Here is an 11,278-nt window from a genome sequence, read left to right on the forward strand (position 1 = left end):
CGGTTCACAACCACGCCTGAAATCTCGATTATCACTTTATCATGCGAGAGTATAAAATGTTCGGTGACACCCGAACTTAGCCCTTCCTTACTTGTTTAATGTTTATAATTGAACCCGCTAAGTACACTTCAGTATTGCAATATATTTTCCAATATGCTGTTGGTGGTGCCCTGGTCTCAGCCACCTCCTTATAAGAAAGTTAGCGGACTATATCTATCGCAGTAACCCTTAAGCTAATGGTATCGTATAAAATCCTCCACACATATAATTAAAACTCGAAAGTGCGTGTTGTTCTTTGATGTGCCATGTTCAAGACTAAACCTATTTGCTTTGTACGCACCTTACAGCTTGCCACACCCAACTAAGGCAGCCGTAACCTCAACGATGATGCCGACGTTATTACTGGCGGCGAAAGACGAATTCTCAACAACATCAAATGCTGATTTGCATTTAATTGAATATTTATGCCGGCAAATGTTTTTGAGTAAATTAGTTGGAATTTTAAATTAAACTCACTGACACTGTGAAAGAGATTGTTGGAATCGTATTATAATTGAAAGAGCAAGTAATTTCCAGAACACGGCATGTACAAGAGGTTAATTAAAGTAGATGATAAAAGTATTGGATAAGAATTTTCAAGTTTTGTTCAAGACATATACCATATGCAGCAGCGTTCCAAAGTAAACAGGACTTTTTGAATCTAGCGCCACCTGGTGGCACCATCTATATGTCGACTGGTGCGTTAGAATCTGCTATCTTTATAGATTTTCCAGTGCGAATTTTATGGTATTTCATTAATTGGAAGTTAAGTTTTTCCGTTTTAAGTGTCAGTATGTTTGTGTTATTATATTTGTTCTGTATTTTTTTTAAGTCCTGTTAACTTTGCAATGAACATTGTACTGTTGACGATAGAGGAGCAAGTAAATGACAAGAAAATCGAAAATCAATATGAAATTGCGTTGTAAATACGTATTAGCTAAAATTAAGGTTGAGCGTTTACAAATAATATTCTGAATTTTCACTTAGTATGCAATGTTTATTACAGAAACAATTAAAATGTAGAATTTTGAAATTGCAAGTTTCCAAAGCATTTAAATATTATTCGAAAGAAATTTTTATCTTAATTTCCAAATATCACTTTTCATGCGCAGGTTTTCAAACTACACGTAGCGGTGACTTTTATTGAACTTCTTCAACTGCTAACAAAACGTTTTAAATATTTTGATACAATTTAATGTACTTTTTAAGCATTTCCCTTTGCAGCACGATTCGAGCGACGGCAGAATGGAAGACAGCAACGACGCTGGCTGACGATGGAACGCTGGTGAGAAATGAACGCAAATATGTTGGACATGTCGGACACGTCGCAGACACCCCAACAACCGCGAATGCCGCAGAAAACGCTGCGCTGCAGGGTAGTGCGAGTCCTGTGGCAAGAAGGGTGCGCCGTGATATTACCTCGTCGCCGGCTGCTATGCAATGTAAGATCGCCGAGAAAGTATTTTCTGGGCTCGTTAGGCGCTCAAGGGAATCAAAGTGTTGATAACAATGTGCTATGCAAATGAAAAATGTTATTTATTTATTTTATATCACGCTTGCTCTACCTGCCTTTGGTTAATGGGTATTTTTCGGGGTGGTGTGTCATTTGTTTAACAAAATTTTTTGTGTGCAACCGTTAGTTTTTATTTCTTTGAAGAAAATTTGATAAGGTCTTGAATATACATAAATTCTTCATTTTAAATACAAGTTCTACGATAAAATGCTAAAATTTATTTTAAAGTCAAACAAACTGACTTACCGTAAAATCCTTGCTTTGAGCCTGAATCCTCTGCAAGCGTGTGGCACGTGACACCTTCCGCTTATATATGTGTTAATTTGTGATGGCAGTCAGAAATAATCTAAAGAATGTCTTTGAAGTATACAGTTTACAGGCTTTTTTCTTTTAGTCTCATAGAAGTTACGTATACGCAATGTTGCACAGTTCCCTCAGCTACGTGAGGGGTGTAAAACATACCTCGAATAATTAAGTTTAAATGGAAATAAATATGAAACATAGAGTGTTGTCAACTTAGTACAATTTCGTTAGAGGTGTGGATTATAAATTGTAATGCCGTAGTATATGAAAAGCTTTGTGTTATTCGAATAAGGCTTTACATACACTCCAACACCAGTAAGAAATCTTCACAATTTTTAGCAACTACTAACTGAAATTTATTGATGGCATTGTTTGTTTCAAAGCCTCAACATCAGAAGGTGATTAAATTAAATCGTAGCTATATTCCACACATTCGTATACAAAACATGTACCGGTTTGTTCAATAAGTTTTGTTGTTCGATAAGAGAGGCGTTTTGTATGTGAAGTTTCATTGCAATTTTCCAATTCATTCTTTGTTTATGTACAGGCCATTTAGTGTCGCCGTGTCACAATATTTTGTTTGAAATGGAAAAAATTTAATATTGTGCAGTGATCGTGCAAGCTGACTTCAAGGCTCTCCACGTGAAGAGCGTCCAAAAAGCGCATCAACACCGGAAATCATAGCCAAAATACGGGATATAGTTTTGGAAAACTGTCGACTGACTGAGGGAGGTTTAGTGGAGGTTCTAAAGCCCTGTGCACAATGGGTGCCGCATTCGCTAACAATGGTAAAAAAATACATCCGAATCCGACTTTGTCAGCAACATTTGGGACGTTTTAAAAGGGATAAAGTGGATTTTGTTTAATTACTATTGATGAGACTGGAGTCTATTACCATGATCTTGATACAAAACAAGAGGCGAAAGAGTGGTATGAACCTGGTTGTTCGGTTTGTACATTACTTGCAAATTGGTAAAACAATTAATTCTAAATGTTAATCAACCTTTTGGACTAGTTGTGGAAAAAAAATCGTGAAAAAGGACCCAATTTACAGAAGACAAAATTATTTTTCATCAGGACAAAGCATTTTGACAATGACTACAGTCCATAAATTAAAGTTGGAATTGTTGTAGCATCCACCGTATTCACCAGATTGGACCCCTAGTGACTTCCATTTGTTTCCAAAACACAAAAAACTTATGCGTGGCAAGCGTTTTTCATCAAATGAAGAGGTCATAACGGCTTTTGAAGCGTATTTTGATTACCTTCCCAATTCTCACTTCAGGTATGAGATCCACATATTGGAGGAAGTGCATTACTGTTTAGGGAAATTATACTGAATAATAAAGTGTAGTTTGAAACAACGAAAATTATTCATCAACCTGGTATATACCAAATATAAAAATATTTATAATTTCAGAAATATACGTCATAATACTTCTCTGACTTTACTGCTTTTTCAGTAAGTGTATTGACATGAAATTTACTGTACAAACTTCCTTCTTATCGTTCGATTATCATTAAGGTAAAATGTATACATTTCCATCGCCAATAAGTAGTTAAACTGAACGACTGTGATTTTTTGAAGGCGAAACTCATTAATCTTCTTGGCATCGAAATCATCCGCTCAGCAACCTGCTTGGAATATTCAATATAATCAGGCTACAGCTGAGTTCAGCTCGCAATTTTATTGCTGAGCTCTTTCATGCAGCTTCATTTCTTCGATTTCTTGTTCATCCAGTGCTTTAACAAACACACTTCGTAGTTCAGCTCCTTCGACGCCTTGAGTGTGGTTTGATGTGTGTGCTTTTCCATTTACACCTTTTTGCTTTCGGTACCACTGAATGCTCTCGCATCACAATTACTTGCTTTATAGTCTCGTTGAGCTCACTTACTGTTTTGATTTTTTCTCTTTAGCCGATCCCTTTATCGAATTTTTCAGCCTGGATCACCGCAAAGTGCTGGAAGTGCAGTAAAGTGCGGAAGTTAAACAATTTTTAAATGCAAAGATAGTTTTTTCTCATAACAGGAAAATAATTTTGTAAATTTTATCATTCATTAAAAAAAAGACTACTGTCCGCCTGCACCTCAAAGTCCTCCAGTTCCAGTAGGACCCAAAGGTACAACAGGACCACCGGGGGTTGCGACGAATTCCTGGGCCGAAGGGCAATCGTGGTGATGTTGGTTTACCGGAGTCGTGGAGAGTCGATGGTGCTAATGGCCCGATCGGGCCACGTGGACCGAAAGGTGATATTGGTATACTCGGTCGTGCTGCTCTCGACGGACGTGATGGTGTGCTAGGTGAGCCTGGTTTAGATGGTGTACCTGGACGTACTGGTGCCGACGGCATACCTGCAAAGAAGGTCCACCCAGACCGAAGGGAGCTCAGGGACCACAAGGAGAGAGGATTGAAAGGTTTGTAAGATAGGTGGCAACCAGTTTTGTTTTTTGTAAATAGGTGTAGCCATGTAAAACACCTAAAGTTTGAAAGAATAATACAATTCCTTCTGAAATAATAAGACTTCCAAAGTAAATATATGGTATAGTACATATGGTATAGTACATAAAGATATATACAAGTATGCCAACGAGGTGAATCCATCTCATGATTTTGCGATTTTAGCTGAACTTTATTCTAGTATTTACACACTTCCATCCCAACGAATAATAAGGTATTGGCAGGCGAATCGCCTTACTCGCACCAGCACATCGACTTTACTTCCTTTTTAGGTAAAATTGCTTTTACCGTTATTTGTTTAGAATTATTTCCGGGTGCTGCTTCGCTTTAGAGTCCTTCAAAATCAGCATTTGAAGTGGCTACTTCCTTAAGGCGCGATTTTACTTCCTTCGTTCTATTTTTCTTACTTTGCCCTAATTTGTTTCCGTCGCCTTGCATGTTCTGTAATATAAGTTCTTGCTTCTTTGTTTTTGTTGTACATTTATGTGCTTTTTACATAGTGAGTTCGGCCTTTTGTTTATCCTTTTTATTTGCGTTTGTTAGCAGTTTCTGTTTGTGTTTGCGTTTATTTGTTTCTTGTTTTGCAATTTCCTCATTTCTTTCGTCTGCAGCACTGATTTGTTGCAGTAAAAGTTTGGGAACGTGGCCGAAAGTTATTTTCCAATATGAAGATGTGTTGATGGCTACTAAAAATATGCTACTGAAAAAGTACTGGCTGGAGGAGTGAATGGAAGCTACAGTTTGGATGATAGGTTTGCAGATGCTGTTCAACTATTCTTATTTAAATTTTGAAGTGCTTAACAAGGAATTTTTTACGGAAATTTATAAGAAGATGATTTATTCAACTGGGAATAGTGCGGAAAATGTTTGAATTCTCATGATCCATACAATTAAGTTTAAAAAATATAAAAGGACTAAATCCAGTTTAACATCCTTGGCTTTGAGTTTTGAAGCGTAAGAGTCTCGCCGCAATTTGTTCTGACTGGACACTATCCAATAGGCGGAACCGCTAAATATTTTGTCGGACGCTTTAGCTCAATCTGTAAGGAGGAATTGTCACTTTCTCTCTATTGTCCACTTTATCCAGATCGTCATTGAAACATTGCTGTATGTACTCTTATATATATAACATATTTTGTGTAAATAAATTAATCGCTTCAATATTTGTGGTAAACAAGTGCACAATCGCTCTTAAGCTACTTAATTATTAAAAAAGTCCATTCGATATTACATAATAAATTATGTTGGTATAGCATACCTGAATGCGCCGCACATAGAACGCTTCGTAACCGTCGAGGGGGCAAGACTTTGAATCTGAGCTGCGCCGTCAGTGCCAATCCGATGCCGTATGTTGAGTGGCGACGCGATGATGGACGCACAATTAATATTAACGGCGTCGAAAGTAAGTATAATCGAGTTTATAAACGCTTCATTATCGTGGATAATCCTATTTTAATTGGGGATTTATGCGAAATATCCGCTGGTTAGTTAGTCAGTTAACCGCATTACATGGACTTATTCTATATAGCTCTATCCTAGTATTATAGAGATAGTGCTTTAATGCCAAGTATTTCACCCTTGTTGATTTCAGTGTCATCGATTAGTGGGCCTCATATGAAATTCACGAACATCACTCGACATCAAAAGGCTGCCTACACGTGCTATGCAGATAACAGTCTGGTGCCAGTTGCGAATGCCACTTTCCTCATTCAGGTTCACTGTAAGTACAGTTTTGCGTGGTAAGCTATTGCTAGTATGAATTTATGGTTTTTTTATGAAAAGTTAATTAGCGGTATATTTTAGTTGACTCAAAAAAGCGCAGATATTTTTAATGTGCAATAATTAATGTTGAAAGGAAATTTTTATGAACAACATTACTGGCAATCAATTCGCAATTTCAATTTTATATTATGTAATTTCAGTTAATAACTTAAATTTCTCTAAGTGAGCACATTAAGGACTAAAAAGCTTAATAGACATATTTCGTTCATTCACTTAAAGCGTTGGTTGTAAAAAATTTAACACTATTTGTGTAGTAGTACACCCTACCATCCGAACTAGAAATTAGGGTGTGACGCTTAGTAAAGAAAAGCCAAGATTAACGTTTAGAAAAGTTATGCTGAGTGTTTGGCGGGATTGGAAAGAAATCTTCCATTAACTGTCAAAAACTGATGAGATTGAAGAAAGCAACCGAAAAAACACCCAGAGCTGATCAAGAGAGAGGGCTTCGTCTTCCGTCAGGACAACGCTAGACCACACGCATTTTTGATGACTCGGCAAAAACTGGGAGAGCTTGGCTGAGAAGTTTTGATGCGTCCACCATATGGCCCTGACCTTACATCATCGGACTACCATTTGTTTCGGCCAATGCAGAACTCCTTTAATGGAGTTAAGTTGGCGAAAAGAAAAGCCTGTGAAATCTTCGTTTTTCGCCGAGAAACCAGAAAAGTTTTGTACTGATGGATTAACTTATCTTGTGAAAAAATGGCAATAAGTGATCGACCAAAATGGTTCATTAAAGTTCATTATAAATATGAAAATATAAGTTGAAATTTGATTAGAATACGAAAAGACTTCTTCCACTAACCAAAATGAGCACCCTAATACCTATTCATGTAAAATTCGAATTCATACGAAAAATTGAATCTATGGAAAAAGTAAAACCGTTTGATAAAAATTCCATATTTTCCATGCGTTTCACTTTTTGCCATAAATTTCAGCGCATATTTTTAATATTCTTGTTTATTTTATATAATACATATAAATTCGCACGTACTGTGCATAAATCAATTTTACTAAAATTAAATTCTCTCTTTGCTTTCTACGCACTTTCCATTTACAGCTTTGCCAATGATTTATGCTGAGTACGGCAACGCTCGAATGGTGAGCACGACAATGTAGAAAAATATTAACACTTTTTAGCAAATAAATATTTTGCCATAATAAAATGAAATATGGACGAGTCGCGTGCTGAAAATTCACAGTTCAGGGGTCAGATGCGGAAAAAGAGAAAATAAACGAAAATTGTTCTGCTTTTCATTTTTGCTAAAGGGTTAAATATACAGGAATGTTCCATACCTTATGGTGTTTAAAAAAACAAAATTTGGGAATGCATATGCAAAGTTTAGATGAAACCTGAACAGCTGGCGCGCAACAAAGAAATAGTGTACCGATAGAAAGTTAAAAAAGCCAGTAAAATATAAGTTTTTTACAATTATACATTTTGTATGATTTTGTTTTATTTATTTGCAAATATAGGGCTTCCCATCATCGACATAATAATTTCTCACTCTGAATGCTTTTCATTGCCCTTTATATTAATGCTTATGTATAAGCTACGGATTAAATTCCCTTATGTATTTTAAATTCACATTGGCCTAATTCCGCAACAAAAACGCTTAAAGCGGTATTAATTTCATTTATTTGTAATCCCTTAATTGTTATGTAATAGGTAACTACAAGCTTAATTTGCATTTTATTTCACATTCATTCCAAACTATAATAACTAGACAGCAAAAAAAGTCAGCAAATTTAGATTATAACGAGGCGAGTAAAAACTTTGCTAAATGAAAATACCGTTAAAATAAACAAGTGAAATAGTTCTAGCAACAACAACAAATATTAAATTGTGCGCTATTTACCTTCCAACTAATATCTGTTGTCTGTCCATGCATATTTACGCTTGAACTACAAACTCCACAATTTGGGTTGTGTCTAACGCTAGTTCACAGCGCAATTATAAATATGAAATTTGGTTGGCTTCACCACATTAGCCCTACTTTTTTTTTTTAACTGCATATCAGATTGTTATTTGATTAGTTTTGGCCGAAGCTGGCGCTTTTGCGGTCATTATAATATAATTGTGGTAGATTTTGTGGGAGTTGTGTGTTTTTCGTTTAATTTGATGGTCTATATTTCACTATATTTTTTGCTTTTGTTTACGTATATTTAAACTTAATTTGTCGGAATTACTGGTTTCTTTGTTTATATGGATATCGAGGGAAGGCCCTGTGTTCTTCCTAGAAACTTGCGATAATATGTATACTATACAAACTTACTTTTAGCAAAAAGAATATAAGTATTTGCTTTCGTCGAAATATTGTATTTTATTGGGCTCGAATTTACCACCTGATCAAATTTGACTCGGACTGAAGAAACTGCATTTTCATTTATTTTACCAAAGTTTTTATTATCGTTTTCAAATATATTTGTTTTAAGCCTCGGTTAGGTTTCTATGGTTTCGGCAAGTTGTTGGACAATTTTGAGATGGTATTCATAAAATTACGTTTCGTCTGTAGTAATGATGCTTTTAATGAATATACTATATGATAAAGTAGATTCTTAAAATACTTCTACAACATTTTTGACGATTCCGTAGTCGCAAATCCATTGGAAAGTGGAATAGGATAAAAATCGACAGACAAACTTTTCGAGTCGTAAACAATCTTCCGCCAAACACTCACTAATTGACATACATAAGAAGGTTAAGCTTTAGGAGTCCATTAGAACCCAATTATTCATCATTATTTTAGTTTTTTTTTATCTATCAGATGGTATTTTATATATAGTTTACCTAAGAGTACGGAGTATTTGAGATTGTATGAGAAGAAAAGATTGTAGGTTAAATTTTTTATAAGAAGCTCTAAGCAATAATTCCGATTTAGTCTTAAAAGCAAATTTTCCATAGAAAAATACTATACTTATTTGCGTCGATGTTTGCTCCACCCTCATCAAAAAAATGTCTAGATTTTTAATTAACCTAATTTTTTAAGTGACACAAAAAGTAGTCAAACGCATGTCTCCACTTTGCTAAGTGATGCAGCCAATTTACCAGCACGCTTAACATGAAAGGTTAATCGGCATAATGACAGCATCAACATAGCAACAACAACAACAGCAAGCCTTATAAAAACGTGTTGAAAAATTGACAACTTAAGCAAGCATAAAAACAGAATGACAAAGGTGAAATTAAGACGAGAAAGAAATAATTTCACAGCCCACAACTCACATACTAAACCAGAGCACCAATGTAAAGGGTGCTACAATAACGGTTGTGTTTACATACATAATTGTATATGGACCGTTTTACTTGCCAAAAATAACAAACACTTATGTATTGTATTTATGTATGGTTATTTAGCCTTAGACCCTCGATAACCTGCCACTTCACGACGAAGGGTTATGTCATCTAAGTAGATGGTTTGCTGTAAGCAAAGCAGGCAAATCGATACTTATGTGTCTACTCTCACTTTGAGACTCTAAAACTTTGTCAATGAAAAGCTACTTCATCCATATCCTAACTACATAATTGCTCAGAAAATTTCTTAGATGACATACGCCATGGCTATAAATACGTTTAAACGTGACAGAGTTGAATATTCCCTTCCTGCTTTATTGCCGTAGCATCGTCGAAACCACTCCAGACACCCACTACTCAACTGGAGGCCGCATGTAAGCAACACACGCGCTTGATTATTTCTTTGCTCTCTTGTCAGGTTCAACTTGTATAATCCAACATTGTATAATCGTAGGCGCCTATTCCAGCCCTCAGCTTAGCTTTCCCTTCAATTGTTGTCATTTTCGTCTAATTTTTCGGCACTTGGGAGTTTTACCCTTTCGTCTGTGCACCGTTACTGTCTGTTTTACATTTATTACAAGAAATAAAATTAATTGTGCAGTAAAGTACTCCATGGAATTTGCTCTATGTCTTATTTGGCATAAAGCAAGCAATGCTTAAAACTGTAAATGGTGCTCATACTCATTTGAGTCAAGTGTTGGTATGACAGAGAAATCTTAATTAGTTGCATATGTGGCAGGAGCTTAGAATCTACATCCTTCCGAGAGAACTTTATGTCATTTGTTTTCAGAAATTTTTACGGTTTTCACTTTTTAAGCTGAAGAAAATGAAAGCAATTCGTTTACACCGGCGAATTCTGACAAAAGTTGGAAAAATTAGTGTCTTTAAAGTTTAAATAAAATCCTTTTGATTTTTCATTATGGCTAAAGTGACTTTTCTGTTACAGGTGGAAGCATTCCCTGAGGCAATCAAGTATTGGGAGCGTGCTTACGATGGAAAAACTCTAGATCCAGGCGATAAATACCAAATCGAGACATACACTGACAGGTACTCATTGCCTGTCTATATAATTGCAATATAGCATAAATAATAAGAACTGTGAACTGAAATGCTCAAATATTTATCCACCCTTCCAGCTTCAAGACAACAATGCGTTTGACCATTACGAATTTGAGGAAAGACGACTTCGGCTACTACTATTGTGTGGCGCGCAATGAGATGAATGCGACTATGGTCAATTTTGAAATTGCGCGTAAGTTTGCTAACCGGCTTTATGCCCACATAAGGGCTTGGAAAATTGGCTATAAACACTGCGTGGCTTTTATTTTCAGCGCAAGATCCCAACAGCGAGATACCATATGTAGGAAAGGAAATTAAATTCTACGGACAGCGGCCACCGGAAAGTGAATGCCCATTGTGTGAGCAATGCCCAGATCCAAGGTGAGTTTATATGTGGTAACAAGACTGCAAAAAACACAAACGACAACAACAAATCCAAATGCCAGCTCAGTGCAGCGAAAGTGAATGGCGTTGAATGTAACAGTCAATGCTGAGCATCACATACGCTTTATTGGCTTTGTTGTAGTCGAAAGGGTTTTTATGGATTTTTTTCGCTTTGCTTTGTCTATTTCACGCTTGCAGCTGCAGTTTCATGTTTATGTACTTTCGTTTGTATGTGTGCTAGTTGAGCATACAGGAGAAGTTATACGCTTCCACTTTTTTAATTAAAAATCACAATTTATCGCCTGCCATTGCTTCAAAGAGCGCAGCAAAGTTAACTGGTAAATGGTGTCATCTACCGTTATAAGGGCGCATTTCTATCGCCACGCTCAGATAGCTAATCGCAGACAAGCTTGTTTACGTTTCCGTGTGGACATATATTTTTTTT

The 11,278-nt window shown here is 36.1% G+C and overlaps 1 pseudogene; it reads left to right on the forward strand.

Annotated features, from left to right (window-relative positions):
* The window catches only part of LOC108972904, a 19,850-nt pseudogene that overhangs the window by 2,662 nt on the left and 5,910 nt on the right, over positions 1-11,278 (forward strand).

This window comes from Bactrocera latifrons, unplaced genomic scaffold, assembly GCF_001853355.1.
Source record: "Bactrocera latifrons isolate USDA-ARS-PBARC rearing strain unplaced genomic scaffold, ASM185335v1 scaffold_439, whole genome shotgun sequence".
In the NCBI taxonomy this organism is placed as follows: Eukaryota; Metazoa; Arthropoda; class Insecta; order Diptera; family Tephritidae; genus Bactrocera; species Bactrocera latifrons.